This window comes from Arachis hypogaea, chromosome 20 (genome assembly GCF_003086295.3).
Source record: "Arachis hypogaea cultivar Tifrunner chromosome 20, arahy.Tifrunner.gnm2.J5K5, whole genome shotgun sequence".
Classification (NCBI taxonomy): domain Eukaryota; kingdom Viridiplantae; phylum Streptophyta; class Magnoliopsida; order Fabales; family Fabaceae; genus Arachis; species Arachis hypogaea.
The window spans coordinates 13,264,454-13,274,266 of NC_092055.1; the positions used below are offsets into that span (position 1 = coordinate 13,264,454).

Below are 9,813 nucleotides of genomic sequence, written 5' to 3' on the forward strand. Positions count from 1 at the left end.
GACCTCTCACTAAATGCAAAAGATCCTTAGACACTAAGGCTGTATTTGTTTCTGAGAATAGAACAATATAAGACATTGAAAATAAGACATAAAAGATAGAAACACATAAATTTAGTATTTTTGTATTCTGTTTGGTGACAAAGTAGAATAAATTATAAAAATTTAATTTATTCTTTTTTTTTATTAAAAAATTTGAGAAAAAAATATAATAATAAAAAAATACAATTATAAAAACTTAACAAGAATAATGAAAAAAAGTAAAAAATAAATTGTGTCCCTTGGTAGCGTCTCTGTATCCTTCTTAGTGTTTTCTGTGTTTTTTTGTCACGACAAAAATAAAATACACTAATTGTGAGTGGACACAATTTTTTGTTCATGTTTCATTTGTTAAACATGATTTTGTGTCTCTGTGTTCCTGTTTTAGTGTCCTGTTTCTGTAAACAAATGTAGCTTAAGAGAAGATTATTAATTGATAATTTAATACGTTTTTTTTTTATATAAAATTCAATTATATTTTAAATTATCGTCAAGTTATGCAATAATATTGTATCTTTTTGGTAACCCGCGAGTAAGGTAGGATATCCACAGGTTAAGAACAGGTAGGGTTAAGGTTGGAATATTCTCAACTCACGAATAGAATATTGTTGAATTTATATAAAAATATCAATTTGCGAGTAGAGTTAGGGTTAGGGTTTGATCTAAATCCTACTTTACCTTAACCATTACGACCCCTACTCTTGGCTTTGGGCCAGAAGAGCATATTTTTGAAACTCAGGTATTCTACAACGGGGAAAACCAAGATTTGATGTTCTTCTCTAGCCAGCATCAATGCTGAATGAACGTGGGCGTTTGGCTCAAAAATTTTCTCAAATACATGGTTATATGGAGATTGGGGTTGTTGTTATGATTTGGCAGATTTATTTCAAATTGTTGCTTGTATAAGAGGTTCATAAGATTTATACAAATTGAACTTTCATAGTCATAGTTATAATGCCATTAGTTGATGGTTATATACCAAGTCTGAAAATTTTAGCATTGGGCACAGGAATTTATGATCTACCTCATACAATGACATTTAGTAGTGAATCATCATGTGCTTGTGCATACTTTTCTTTTTCAAAATTGAAAAAGAATGTTATTCTTAAAGAACGTAAGTCAAGATAAGTCATTAAGAAAGCAAATTATTTAGCATTTAAATTAATAATACTATATTTGACTGAGTAATTGAGTTGTGTAAGGGCAATATGACGATTTGGTGGCATTTGCTTATGTTCTTGTATGGATACATGAGGGAAGAGCTCGGTTCCTGGAAATTGACGCCGAATTGTTATTTTCGGTGCCGGCCTTTGAGCCTTGTGGAAGTTTGAGCTTTACTCCAAGGGGATGTCCAATTGCGCGGAGCGTGAGCAAGAAACAAGGGGGGAGTGTACCTGCAAAGGCACTCCGAAATTTAAGTCAGTATTGAGAATTCAATTGTGTCCCTAAGAAGAAGATGTTATACCTTTATATGCGGAGTGAAACAAGTCGGTTATGTTTCTATTTCATCGTCTGAATTGAAGAATAATAATAAGGCTTAATGGATGATAATGTCTAGTCTGTCGTTTTGATTCTAGTGTGTAGGCCGTTGAGCTCGGTTTGTAACGTGTAATGTCGAGCTGTACTTTATTTGGCCGAGTTATGAGTCATTGATAAACCACTATTTTATGATTTATTTTGTGCTCAATTGAGTGATTTTATCAATTCTTCGCCCACTTATTCATATGAAATTGCATGGTTTTACAATTCCTTCCTTATGATATGATATATGTGAAAACATGTTTTCTTTGACCTTAATTTTATTAATATTAATTCCCCCTTTATACCATTCGATGTCTTGATATGTGTGTTAAGTGTTTTCAGAGATTACAGGGCAGGAATGGCTTAGAGGATGGAAAGGAAGCATGCAAAAATGGAAGGAATACAAGAAGTTGAAGAAATTGCTAAGCTGTCCAGCCTGACCTCTTCGCACTCAAACGGTCATAACTTGAGTTACAGTGGTCCAAATGAGATGGTTCTAGTTTCGTTGGAAAGCTAACATCTGGGGCTTCGCAACGATATATAATTTGCCATAGCTTCCTGGTGCGCAGAAATTGTGATTACACTTTGATTATGTAAAATTCATCGCTCTTTCTTTCCCTGGTAATGGCGCCAAAAACATGATGCCAATACCATGGTTCACAACTTCGCACAACTAACCAGCAAGTGCACTGGGTCGTCCAAGTAATACCTTACGTGAGTAAGGGTCGAATCCCACAGAGATTGTTGGTATGAAGCAAGCTATGGTCACCTTGTAAATCTCAGTCAGGCGGATATAAAATAGTAATGGGGTTTTCGAAAATAATTAATAAAACAGGGATAGAAATACTTATGTAAATCATTGGTGAGAATTTCGGATAAGCGAATAGAGATGTTTTCGTCCCTCTGAACCTCTGCTTTCCTGCTATCTTCATCCAATCAGTCTTACTCCTTTCCATGGCTGGCTTTATGTAATGCATCACCATTGTCAATGGCTACTTTCGGTCTTCTCTCGGGAAAATGATCCAAATGCCCTGTCACGGCACGGCTAATCGTCTGGAGGCATCACCCTTGTCAATGGTTACATCCTATCCTCTCAGTGAAAGTGGTCAACGCACCCTGTCACGGCACGGCTATTCATCTGTCGGTTCTCGATCATGCTGGAATAGGATTTACTATCCTTTTGCGTCTGTCACTACGCCCAGCAATCGCGAGTTTGAAGCTCGTCACAGTCATTCAATCATTGAATCCTACTCGGAATACCACAGACAAGGTTTAGACTTTCCGGATTCTCTTGAATGCCGCCATCATTCTAGCTTACACCACGAAGATCCCAATATCTTGGACTCGGTCCCCTGTATTAGTAATCTAAGAGATACTCGTTCAATCGAAGGTAGAACGGGAGTGGTTGTCAGGAACGCGTTCATAGGGAATGATGATGATTGTCACATTCATCACATTCAGGTTGAAGTGCGAATGAATATCTTAGAAGCAAAATAAGATGAATTGAATAGAAAACAGTAGTACTTTGCATCAATCTTTGAGGAACAGCAGAGCTCTACACCTTAATCTATGGAGTGTAGAAACTCTACCGTTGAAAATACATAAGTGGTAAGAGAGTTCATTGGCCTCGGCCCCAGAGGGAAACCGAAGTAACCAAGACTGTCTGTGATCCGCAGATGAAACTCAGGATGTCTAATACAATAGTAAAAAGTTCTATTTATAATAAACTAGCTACTAGGGTTTACAGAAGTAAGTAATTGATGCATAAATCCACTTCCGGGGCCCACTTGGTGTGTGCTTGGGCTGAGCTTTAACTTTCCACGTGCAGAGGCCATTTGTGGAGTTGAACGCCAGGTTTTGATCCATTTCTGGCGTTCAACTCTGGTTCTTGATCCATTTCTGGCGCTGAACTCCAGAATTGGGCAGAGAGCTGGCGTTGAACGCCAGTTTACATCATCTATCCTCGAGCAAAGTATGGACTATTATATATTGCTGGAAAGCCCTGGATGTCTACTTTCTAACGCAATTGGAAGCGCGCCATTTCGAGTTCTGTAGCTCCAGAAAATCCACTTTGAGTGCAGAGAAGTCAGAATCCAACAGCATCAGCAGTCCTTCTTCAACCTCTGAATCTGATTTCTGCTCAAGTCCCTCAATTTCAGCCAGAAAATATCTGAAATCACAGAAAAACACACAAACTCATAGTAAAGTCCAGAAATATGAATTTAACATAAAAACTAATGAAAACATCCCTAAAAGTAACTAGATTCTACTAAAAACATACTAAAAACAATGCCAAAAAGCGTATAAATTATCCGCTCATCACAACACCAAACTTAAATTGTTGCTTGTCCCCAAGCAACTGAAAATCAAATAGGATAAAAAGAAGAGAATATACTTATAAATTCCAAACTATCAATGAAATATAGCTTCAATCATATGAGAGGGACTTATAGCTTTTTGCCTCTTGAATAGTTTTGGCATCTCACTTTATCCATTGATATTCAGAATGATTGGCTTCTATAGGAACTCAGAGTTTAGATAGTGTTATTGATTCTCCTAGTTCAGTATGATGATTCTTGAACACAACTTCTTTATGAGTCTTGGCCGTGGCCCTAAGCACTTTGTTTTCCAGTATTACCACCGGATACATAAATGCCACAGACACATAATTGGGTGAACCTTTTCAGATTGTGACTCAGCTTTGCTAAAGTCCCCAATTAGAGGTGTCCAGGGTTCTTAAGCACACTCTTTTTCTTTTGCTTTGGACCTTGACTTTAACCGCTCAGTCTCAAGTTTTCACTTGACACCTACACGCCACAAGCACATGGTTAGGGACAGCTTGGTTTAGCCGCTTAGACCAGGATTTTATTCCTTTAGGCCCTCCTATCCACTAATGCTCAAAGCCTTGGGATCCTTTTTATTTGTCATTGCCTTTTGGTTTTAAGGGTTATTGGCTTTTTGCTCTTGCCTCTTGGTTTTAAGAGCTTTGGCTTTTTCTGCTTGCTTTTTTTCTTTTTCTTTCTAATTTTTTTTCGCCTATTTTTTTTTATTATTTTTTTTTGCAAGCTTTGTTCTTTGCTGCTTTTTCTTGCTTCAAGAATCATTTTTATGATTTTTCAGATTATCAAATAACATGTCTCCTAGTCATCATTCTTTCAAGAGCCAACATATTTAACATTCTTAAACAACAACTTCAAAAGACGTATGCACTGTTCAAGCATTCATTCAGAAAACAAGAAGCATTGTCACCACATCAATATAATTAAGCTAAGTTCAAGGATAAATTCGAAACTCATGTACTTCTTGTTCTTTTGAATTAAAACATTTTTCATTTAAGAGAGGTGATGGATTCATAGGACATTCATAACTTTAGGACATAGTTACTAACTACTAATGATCATGTAATGAAGACACAAACATAGATAAGCACTTAACATAGAGAAAACGAAAAATAGAAGAAATAAGAACAAGGAATGAATCCACCTTAGTGATGGTGGCGTTTCCTTCTTGAGGAACCAATGATGTCCTTGAGCTCTTCTATGTCTCTTCCTTGTCTTTGTTGCTCCTCCCTCATTGCTTTTTGATCTTCTCTAATTTCATGAAGGATGATGGAGTGCTCTTGATGTTCCACCCTTAGTTGTCCCATATTGGAACTCAATTCTCCTAGGGAGGTGTTGATTTGCTCCCAATAATTTTGTGGAGGAAAATGCATTTGAGGCATCTCCGGGATCTCATGGTGATGAGCTTCATACGCCTCTTGAGCTCCATGAATGAGCTCTCTTGCTTGCTCCATCTTTTTCTTAGTGATGGGCTTGTCCTCTTTAATGAGGATATCTCCCTCTATGTCAACCCCAGCCGAATTGCATAGGTGGCAAATGAGGTGAGGAAAGGCTAACCTTGCCATAGTGGAGGACTTGTCAGCCACCTTGTAGAGTTCTTGAGGTATAATCTCATGAACTTCCACCTCTTCTCCAATCATGATGCTATGGATCATGATGGCCCGGTCTATAGTAACTTCAGACCGGTTGCTAGTGGGAATGATTGAGCATTGGATGAACTCCAACCATCCTTTAGCTACAGGCTTAAGGTCTAGTCTTCTTAGTTGAACCGGTTTGCCTTTTGAGTCAATTTTCCATTGAGCTCCTTCTACACATATGTCCATAAGGACTTGGTCCAACCTTTGGTCAAAGTTGACTCTTCTTGTGTAGGGGCGTGCGTTCTCTTCCATGTTTGGCAAGTTGAACGCCAACCTTACATTCTCCGGACTAAAATCTAAGTATTTCCCCCGAACCCTTGTAACATAGTTCTTTGGATCCGGGTTCTTACTTTGATCATGGTTCTTGGTGATCCATGCATTGGCATAGAACTCTTGAACCATTAGGATGCCGACTTGTTGGATGGGATTTGTTAGAACTTCCCAACCTCTTCTTTGAATTTCATGTTAGATCTCCGGATACTCATTTCTTTTGAGTTTGAAAGGGACCTCAGGGATCACCTTCTTCTTGGCCACAACATCATAGAAGTGGTCTTGATGGGCTTTGGAGATGAACCTTTCCATCTCCCATGACTCGGAGGTGGAAGCTTTTGTCTTCTCTTTTCCTTTTCTAGAGGATTCTCCGGTCTTAGGTGCCATCAATGGTAATGGAAAAACAAAAAGCTTATGCTTTTACCACACCAAACTTAGAATTTTGCTCGCCCTCGATCAAGAGAAGAAAGAATAGAAGAAGAAGAAGAAATGGAGGAGAGGGAGAAAGGTTATGTTTCGGCTAAGAAGAGAAGAGAGGGTTGTGTTGTGTGAAAATGAGGAAGAATGGAAGGCTTTATATAGGAAAGGGAGGGGGGTTAAGGTTCGGCCATGTAGGGGGGTTTGGGTGGGAAATTGATTTTGAATTTTGAAGGTAGGTGGAGTTTATGAGGTAGGTTTATTGGGAAGAGTGGATGGATGTGAGTGGTGAAGAGGTGATAGGGAAGAGATTGAGGTGATTGGTGAAGGGTTATGGGGAAGAGTGTTTATGGAATTGTATGAAAGAGGGGTGAGAAGAAGTGAGTGGAGGTAGGTGGGGATCCTGTGGGGTCCACAGATCCTGAGATGATCCTGTGGAGTCCACAGATCATGAGATGATCCTGTGGGGTCCACAGATCCTGAGGTGTTCAAGGATTTACAACCTTGCACCAAATTAGGCATGTAAAATGCCCTTGCACACAACTCTGGGCGTTTAGCGCCAGGTTGGTGCCCATTTTGGGCGTTCAACGCCCATTTGTTGCCCATTTCTGGCGTTGAACGCCAGAACCATGCTTGTTCTGGGCGTTCAGCGCCAGCTCTTCTTCAGGGTGCAATTCTGGCGTTCAGCGCCCAGATGATGCCCATTTTGGGCGTTCAGCGCCAGAACCATGCTCTGTTCTGGCGTTGAATGCCAGGCATATGCTTCCTCCAGGGTGTGATTTTTCTTCTGCTATTTTTTATTCCGTTTTCAATTTTTATATTTATTTTGTGACTCCACATGATCATGAACCTATAAAGACATATAACTAAGAAAAATATAGTTAGATAAATAAAAATTGAGTTGCCTCCCAACAAGCGCTTCTTTAATGTCAATAGCTTGACAGTAGGCTCTCATGGAGCCTCACAGATGTTCAGAGCATTGTTGAGACTCTCCAACACCAAACTTAGAGTTTGACTGTGGGGGCTTTGGTTGACTCTGCTTTGAGAGAAGCTTTTTCTGCTTCCTCTCCATGGATGCAGAGAGAGATCCTTGAGTTGTAAACACAAGGTTGTCCTTATTTAATTGAAGGATCAATTCTCCTCTGTCCACATCAATCACAGCTCTTGCTGTGGCTAGGAAAGGTCTTCCTAGGATGATGGATTCATCCTCTTCCTTTCCAGTATCCAGGACTATGAAATCAGCAGGGATGTAAAGGCCTTCAACCTTTACTAACACGTCCTCTACTTGTCCATAAGCCTGTTTTCTTGAATTGTCTGCCATCTCTAGTGAGATTTTAGCAGCTTGCACCCTATAGATTCCCAGTTTCTCTATTACAGAGAGGGGCATGAGGTTTATCCCTGAACCAAGGTCACACAGAGCCTTAAAGATCATGGTGCCTATGGTACAAGGTATTATGAACTTTCCAGGATCCTGTCTCTTCTGAGGCAATGTCAATTGATCCAGATCACTTAGTTCATTGGTGAACAAGGGAGGTTCATCTTCCCAAGTCTCAATACCAAATAATTTGGCATTCAGCTTCATGATTGCACCAAGAAACTTGGCAGTTTGCTCTTCAGTAACATCCTCATTCTCTTCAGAAGAGGAATACTCATCAGAGCTCATGAATAGCATAAGGAGGTTCAATGGAATCTCTATGGTCTCTAGATGAGCCTCAGAGTCCTTTGGTTCCTCAGAGGGAAGCTCCTTATTGATCACTGGACGTCCCAGGAGGTCTTCCCCCTTAGGATTCACGTCCTCCTCTCCCTCTTTGGGTTCGGCCATTTTGGTTATGTCAATGGCCTTGCACTCTCCTTTTGGATTCTCTTCTGTATTGCTTGGGAGAGTACTAGGAGGGATTTCAGTGATCCTTTTACTCAGCTGGCCCACTTGTGCTTCCAAATTTCTAATGGAAGACCTTGTTTCATTCATGAAACTCACAGTGGCCTTGGACAGATCAGAGACTAAGTTTGCTAAGCTTGATGAATTCTGCTCAGAATTCTCTGTCTGTTGCTGAGTGGATGATGGAAAAGGCTTGCTATTGCTAAACCTGTTTCTTCCACCATTATTAAAGCCTTGTTGAGGCTTTTGATCCTTCCATGAGAAATTTGTATGATTTCTCCATGATGGATTATAGGTGTTTCCATAAGGTTCACCCATGTAATTTACCTCTGCTATTGCAGGGTTCTCAGGATCATAAGCTTCTTCTTCATAAGAAGCCTCTTGAGTACTGTTGGATGCAGCTTGCATTCCATTCAGACTCTGAGAAATCATATTGACTTGCTGAGTCAATATTTTGTGCTGAGCCAATACGGCATTCAGAGTATCAATCTCAAGAACTCCCTTCTTCATAGGCGTCCCATTATTCACAGGATTCCTTTCAGAAGTGTACATGAACTGGTTATTTGCAACCATGTCAATGAGTTCTTGAGCTTCTGCAGGTGTTTTCTTTAGGTGAATGGATCCACCTGCAGAGGTATCCAATGACATCTTAGATAACTCAGACAGACCATCATAGAATATATCCAGGATGGTCCATTCTGAAAGCATGTCAGAAGGATACTTTTTGGTCAGTCCTTTGTATCTCTCCCAAGCTTCATAGAGGGATTCACCTTCTTTCTGTCTGAAGGTTTGAACATCCACTCTAAGCTTGCTCAGCTTTTGAGGAGGAAAGAACTTGGCTAGGAAAGCCTTGACCAGCTTATCCCAAGAGTTCAGGCTATCCTTAGGTTGAGAGTCCAACCATACTCTAGCTCTGTCTCTTACAGCAAAAGGGAAAAGCATGAGCCTGTAGACTTCAGGATCTACTCCATTAGTCTTAACAGTGTCACATATCTGCAAAAATTTAGTTAAGAACTGAAAAGGATCTTCATATGGAAGTCCATGAAACTTGCAGTTCTGCTGCATTAGAGAAACTAATTGAGGTTTCAGCTCAAAGTTGTTTGCTCCAATGGCAGGAATGGAGATGCTTCTTCCATGTAAATTGGAATTAGGTGCAGTAAAGTCACCAAGCATTCTCCTTGCATTATTATTATTTTCGGCTGCCATCTCCTCTTCCTGTTCGAAAATTTCTGAAAGGTTCTCTCTGGATTGTTGTAATTTAGCTTCTCTTAATTTCCTCTTCAGAGTCCTTTCAGGTTCTGGATCTGCTTCAACAAGAATGTTCTTGTCCTTGCTCCTGCTCATATGAAAAAGAGAGAACAGAAAAATAATAATAATAATAGGGGTCCTTTTTACCACAGTATAGAGGTCCTAGTGTGAGTTAGAAGAAAAGAAGAAGAAGAAATTCGAACACAGATGGAAGAGGGGGTTCGAATTTGGGTGAGATGAAGTGTTAGTAGATGAATAAATAAATAGAAGGAGATGAGAGAGAAAGGGAATTTTCGAAAATAATTTTTGAAAAAGAGTTAGTGATTTTCGAAAATAGTTTTTGAAAAAGGTTAGTAATTTTCAAAAATTAAAAAACAAAAATTAAAATAATTAGTTAAATAAAAAAAAAGAAATTTTGAAAAAGAGAGGGAGATATTTTCGAAAATTAGAGAGAGAGAGTTAGTTA

At 39.3% G+C, this 9,813-nt stretch overlaps 1 non-coding gene across 1 annotated transcript; it reads left to right on the plus strand.

Moving 5' to 3' along the window:
- The first annotated feature begins 8,801 nt into the window (after positions 1-8,801).
- Positions 8,802-8,909, plus strand: LOC112787064 (small nucleolar RNA R71). Its single transcript, XR_003194500.1, has one exon. It is a non-coding gene; the product is annotated as a small nucleolar RNA R71 (small nucleolar RNA).
- Positions 8,910-9,813: the final 904 nt, after the last annotated feature.